Source organism: Pelodiscus sinensis, chromosome 8 (assembly GCF_049634645.1).
Source record: "Pelodiscus sinensis isolate JC-2024 chromosome 8, ASM4963464v1, whole genome shotgun sequence".
NCBI classification, from domain to species: Eukaryota; Metazoa; Chordata; order Testudines; family Trionychidae; genus Pelodiscus; species Pelodiscus sinensis.
Genome location: NC_134718.1, coordinates 47,424,622 through 47,431,274, shown reverse-complemented (window position 1 = coordinate 47,431,274; position 6,653 = coordinate 47,424,622). Strand labels below are relative to the sequence as shown.

The window sequence follows — 6,653 nt, the reverse complement described above, 5'->3', positions numbered from 1 at the left end:
TAGCATTATCCTCTTTTACTGCATAGTTATGCAATGTGCCACTAGTAAACACTTGCAAGGCAGCCACTTGGGCTTCACAACTTACCTTTTGCTAAGCACTTTGCATTTTCTTATGGGGTTGGCACTTCAGTGGACTCTGCAGTTCTATCTTTGGCCTTCTGCAATATTCTGAAGCTCCACCCACCACAGGCTGAAACTGCTTGTTAATCCCCAAAGTGGAGCATCCATGGAGACACCTCTCCAGGAAGAAATTAAGGTAATTCACCTTGTGCAGTAACTGGAGTTATTCGAGATGGGTGTCCCCGTGGATGCTCCATGACCCACCCCCTTATCTTCTGCTTCAGATTTGGAGGGCCTCCAGGGTAGGGAAGGAACTGGAGGGTGTGAGCCGCACACACGTGGTGCCTGCTGGCATATCACATGCTTGTTAACGGCATGCATGTGCGGCCTGTGCAGAGACTGCTTCAAAATCTTCAGTCCAGGTGCTGGGATGGCACCAAGACCAATGTGGAGCATCCACGGGGACACCCATCTCAAAGAACTCATTACTGCACAAGGTGACTAACCTTCATGTGTAACTATCCTGAATCTTTGTACCAGAATTTACAGATGTCAAAATATTCCTTTTTGATCTTTTCTTTGATACTAACTTTCCTAGTAACTAAAGCACCAGTCTGGGATTCAGGAAACCAAATTCTGTTCCTAGCTGTGCCTGCTGGGTGACCTGGAGCAAGTCAGTTCATTCCCTGTGCCTCAGTTTCCCTATCTGTAAAATCATAATTAAGGTGCTTTGGAGAGCTATAGATGAATGGAAAATTTTCTTTCTTGTTTTTTTGTTGTTTTTTCAGCTAGCAGCATCTTCTACAGTTCCAGACATCTGTGGTTACTTGGCTCCCTTTGCAGCTTGCAGAGGCATCAGTATTGTGTCACATCGTCTGGTTACATCTTCGCAACTCAGCTGGCAGCAAAGCAGGTGCAAGTTCCAAATTGTAAAGCTTGCATGACATGCATTTATCAGAAATTTTCTATTCTGCAGCCCTCTGTTTCCACAATTCTGGACATCTGGGAAGTAGTGAACAGTGACCTATATGATGAGGGACCATGAAACAAAAGTTCAACAGGAAAGAAGTACTGTCTACTGTGCCCTTTTTGTGAGCTTACTCAGAAATCAGTCTTATTTCTGAGCCAGTGCCTGCTACACCCTTCTGCCAAAGGATGTCTCTGCAGAAAACAGAAGGCCAATGTTGTGGTGTTTAATGAAGCTGGAGATCAAGTAGCCATTTTGAAATGTCCAAGTGGCTGCATTTGTTCATTATGTCTGAGGTTGCTAGAGATCTCATGGACTGCTCCTCAATTCCTTTTTGGGACAGCAACCTCTCATTTGTAGGCTTCCAAGCTACGTAGTATAACTCATCTAGCGATGGAGGATTTGGAAGCTTTGAGTCTCTGGCTTTTCAGGAATATTTACAGCTTGACCACTCTCAGCTCTAAGAAGTTTATGCTGTGAGTCTGCAAACCCTGATCTGTTAAGGTCCCCAAGTGAGCTCCCCAGCCTTCCAGGCTGGCATTGATTGCAGGAACTAAAGGGTCTAGAAGGCAAATGGGCATTTCTTTGTGGACATTGTTGTGCACTAACCACCACTGTAAGGAGATGAACACCTGCCTTCAAACCTGTACTTACCTTTCATGTATTCTGTGCAATGATCCTATACCCTTAACATGAAGGCTTGAAGACTTCTGATATGTGATTGAGCCCCTGGAGTGATGCACACCACCAAAGTGTCCTGGTAGTTGAAGGCATCACTGTGGAAGGCCTCATGTGGCTCTGGAGCAAAAAAAAATAATTTCTGTATTGAACAGGAGAGCTTTTCTTGGCATTGATGATGAAGCTATGCACTTGAAGATTCTACATCCAAGATGTGGTTTTTTTGTGCTATTGGTTAGATGGGTCACTGATCATGATGCCAGTCCAAGGGAGTATATGTGAGTTGCTTGCAACCTGAGTCCCTTTGAAGATGCGAATGGCTGATATCCTCATGTGGCTCTCCACAATGAAGGTGATGGAAGGGAAGCAGGAGAAGCTTGCTTTCTTTGGGAACACTGACTCCTAATTCAGAAGACGAAAAATTTGGTTCTGAATCAGGTTGTTCAATGATGGAAGCTGAGTGACTGGATGAAGGACAGGTGATGTAGAGCCCCCAGCTCCATGAAAAATTCCTGACTTGCTTTCTTGTTGATTCACTTGTCTGGTCAGTGAAAACCATTTATTTAGGAAATGGGAAATTCTGCCTCCTAGATTCAATTCTGGTTGCAGGCCTCTGAAGTCTGACATGAAGTGAATTGGGCAGTGGGGGCTGAAACTTCCCCTCACCCACAGACCTTCAGTCTTCTGTTTTTCCATGGGGAATCTGCTGGTACCTCTGTGCTGATAGAGTGAAAGAAACATCTCTGTTTGAAAGCCAGCCTCTATTCTCTTCTGAGAGCACTTAGTGGGGCACTTAGTGTTTGGATCTTGCTGTATGGTCAGCCTTCACCTTATCCTGCTTTTCCACAAAAATGAGGAAACTGATCAGAGGACTTGCTTAGAGTGACTACAGTAAAACTCCGATAGTATGGCATCCAACTGTTCGGCATGCCCGATACTCCGGCATCAAAATGCCAAGCGCTCCTGACCAGCTGATTAAAAAGCCTGCCGCTCAGCACACATGCTGGCTGTAACCAGAGGGAGCATAAGGTTGTGGGGGGGAGGAGGGAGTGGCACATGTGCTGGCTGTAACCAGATGGAGCATAAGGTTGGGGGGGGAGGGGGATTGTGTTACAGTATGGAGAAGAGCGTTTTGCTTCAGCGAAGGGGAAAGGGGAGGGGAGGGGGAGGAGGATCAGGTTACAGCACAGAGGAGATGCAAAGAGGAAAGGGGAGGGGAGAGGGAGGGAGATTGTGTCCTGGCCAGATGTTAAACCCTGCAGCTGTACCGGACCTCCCGATTCTCCAGCAAATCTGATAATCCGGTACCACCTAGTCCAAAAGGTGCCAGATTATCGGAAGTCTACTGTATTTACAAAGCTGTAAGGGGTGTCTGGCTGCTAAACTGGAAGCCATGAAGTCAGCTGAGGACCTTACATCCATTGAGGTATCAGCTACAAATTCTGTCGCTAGGGAACCTTTTTTAAACTGCAGCCAAAGTTGGGGTGATCTCGCTGCTCAAGGACTTTGAGATCTTCTAGACAGGGAAGAGATACTCCGGCATTGCAGGTAAACCTGGGAAACAGAGTGGTAGAGGAGGCTTAAAGTCCATCTTGAGAGTGGCCTCCATCTTTATATCTGTGGGTTCCTTGCAGGGGAGGGAACTTCTCCTTTCTTATCAGAGGGACTTTGATTCTTGGCTAGTCGTAGAGCCTGAGATTGCTCTTGTATTATGCTTCCCATTGTTCCATTTATCCCTAATCATTTCCTCAAAGGAGGAGTGAAGGAGTATAGTAGTGTCGGGAGACTGAGAGAAGAAATGTACTTTGAAGCTTACTCACAGGAGCCTCCTCAGGTTTGAGAGCCACACAGCTCACATTCCTTGCAGGGCGGGAGGAGACGTCACGCGCTCCCCCGCCCCCAATCCCTGATTGGCCTAGGGGTGGGGGAGCGCCCGAAGTTGCCTCCTACCCTACCCCCGCACTGCAAGGAGCACGCAGCATTTCAAAGTGCTATGCACTCCTTGCAGGGCAGGAGGAGGCTTTGTGTGCTCCCCCAGGCCAATCAGGGCCATGCACTCCTCCCGGGGCGGAGAAGGCAGAGGAAACTTGGCATGTTCCTCCTGCCCCCAGGCCGATCAAGGCTTGGGGGCTGGGGAGCGTGTGACGTCTCCTCCCACCTTGCGAGGGGTTCATAGCACTTAGAAGTGCAGCGTGCTCCTCACGGGGCGGGAGGAAATTTTGTGCACTCCCCCACCCACAGGCCTCAATTGACTTGGGGGCAGGGGAGCAGCAGAGCCTCCATGGGCCGGATCAACCCATTTGGCGGGCCGGTTCTGACCTGCAGAGGCCCTTTTGCCTGCTCTAAGCAGTACCCACAGAGACAGGCGTTGTTTGCAGCATAGCAATGCTGAACCCAATGTTGTCTCTGGCATGCTGAGTAATGGCACAGTGAGATGTAAACAGTGGGGACTGAGGACCATATTGCAGCTCTGTAGAAATCCTGGATTGGCCTGTGTGCTAGAAAAGCTGCTGAAGAAGCCTGAGCCCTTGAGTGAACTCCAACAATTTTTGGTGGATGGACCTTTGCCAGCTTGTACCAGGACTGCATGTGCAAGGTGATCTAGTTGGAAAGCTCCTGTGCAGACCCTGGCAGGCCTTTCATTATTTTGGCTTAGTGCTATGTCAATCTACGGAAATGCTTGGTTCATTCCTGATAAAAATCCAAGGCCCTCCAGATGTTCAGTGTATGAGATGTCTTTCCTTTGCAATTTTTTTGAGGCTTGGGACACAAGATAGGCAGGAATATGTACTGGTTAACATGGAAGGCAGAAACTTCTTTTGGCGGGAAGTCCACAGCTGAACCTTTTTCTTATAGAAGACAGTGTATGGTGGCTCCAAGGTGAGAACTCTGATCCCTGAGACATGGCTTGCCAATACCACTGCCATCAGGAACACTGCTTTCCAGGACAGGTGAGAGAGAGAGCAGGAACTGCATTGTTTGAAAGGTGGCCCTGTGAGCCAGGAGAGGACCAGGTTGAGTTTCCGTTGCCCAACAGGTTCTGGACTTGTGGGTAAAGTCACTTGAGGCCCCAGAGAAATTTCACTATCATATCACAGGAGATCATCTGTCTCTGGATCTGGTCATGAAAAATGAAGATAGCTGCAAGATCTGCTCTAAGGCTACGTCTACACTGCAATAGTTATTCCGAAATAGCATGTCTGCACTGCAAGGAAGCCTCAAAATTAGTCCGAGGCAGGCTTCCCTAATGTAGAAGTGCTATCTCAATTTAGAGCCCCAGGAGAAATAACTTAGAATGGTCCTGATGAGGGGCTATTTCAAAATAGCAGAAGAGGAGAGTCTACACACACCTTATTTCAAAATAGCTATTTTGGAATAGGTGTAATTCATAGAATGAGGTTTATAGAAGTCAGGATAAGCCAACCGTTATTTCAAAATTATTTCAAAATAACGGAATTGCTGTGTAGACTCTCCCATAGTTATTTTGGAATAACAGCTGCTATTCTGAATTAACTTGGCTGTGTAGACACATCCTAATAGAAGACTGCACCAGCCCTGGTTCCCTAACCTGCAGCAAGTAGTCCCAATGCAAACTAACTTCTTTTCCAAGTGGAAATGTTGGGCAAGCATGGAATAAGTGCGATTACAGAAGGAAGTGAGGATAAAGACCAATTCCCGTTGACCTTGTAGCCTTATTTGACTTCAGGCCAGAGTCCAGGAGAATAGATTTTTTGCACACGCATATATATTGGTCCCTTCTGCTTTATCACATCTGGGCTATGTCTACACTGGCTGAGCAAGTTACAGCACTATAAAGCACAAGAAACTATTAGGTCCTCCCCTTGTGGAGGTAGTTTACATAGAGTGAAGGAAGAACACTCTCCTAGTATTCTTGCCATGGCCCCACATTCACTTTAAACCAGTGCCACAGCTGCGCTTTAATTTTAGACATGGATAGGATAATCAGAATCTCATTCACTTTCCTCCCCTAAATTCTGAACATTTGGGAGAGGGAACACAAGGTCAGTTTGCTATCGGCTTGATCCTTCTTTCTATACCAGCCTAGTAAGCAAACACCAGCCAGAGATTCTTTAAAGATGCTAATTTTCAATTAAATCTTTTTGTTTAGGCAGGCATAGAATGGGATTAGCTGTGTTTTGTCCTCCTCATTCAAAAGCTGAAAGGCTTTAAATTAAGTTTGTTTAAAGTTTGTATACTGTCTTTGAAGAGCTAACAGTACAAAAACGCCACTGGTAGCAGCCAGAGTCCCACACAAGACCCAGAGTCTTATCAAATGTCTGTGTCAAAGGTTCCCAGATGATCTCCCAGTAGATTTTACTATAGAATTTCTTCAATTTTTTTAATTCATATCACTCTCAGATATAGAGAGAAAAGATGACAAACGCTTATCTATTTGAATGTACCAAGTTATCATTGAATCCAGTGCAATAGTGTTTCCCAAATATTGAAACTGCGTATTTGTCACTAATGACCTCTAACTGTATAGAGAATGTTCCTTCTTTCTCCTAGCAAGAGTTAAAAATGTCCTCTCATCAACCATGACTCAGGAGCATTGAAAATGAAAACATCAGGTCTTTGAATTATGATTCATTCATGACTGTCACAGCTAAAGCTGGAGAGGAAATTGTTTGAAGAATTGAGTGCAGTGAGTAGAATATACATATTTATGTAAAATTAGCACATACATAAGGTTTGACTTTATAATTTTATTTGTCATATTTAATTCATACTTAGACTTTTAGGCTTCTCATAACATTACTCTGACCCTGGTGATAAGGGGAATTTCTTTGCCCTCTTTGCAGGCTGGTTTTGCACTTAAGCATTAGGAGCCCTTCAGGCAGTCTGACCAGAACAGAGAGAGGTGAGGACTCCATTTCTTATCTGGGCTACATCATCACTTATAGGGAGGTAATTGAAAAATCACGAA

The 6,653-nt window shown here is 45.6% G+C and overlaps 1 long non-coding RNA gene across 1 annotated transcript in view; it reads left to right on the top strand.

Annotated features, from left to right (window-relative positions):
• The first annotated feature begins 2,928 nt into the window (after positions 1 to 2,928).
• LOC106732912 (uncharacterized) overlaps positions 2,929 to 6,653 on the top strand; it is an 8,461-nt gene continuing 4,736 nt past the window's right edge. Inside the window, exon 1 of the long non-coding RNA XR_012905653.1 lies at positions 2,929 to 6,634. This is a non-coding gene — a long non-coding RNA (uncharacterized LOC106732912). The remainder of the gene's footprint in view (positions 6,635 to 6,653) is intronic.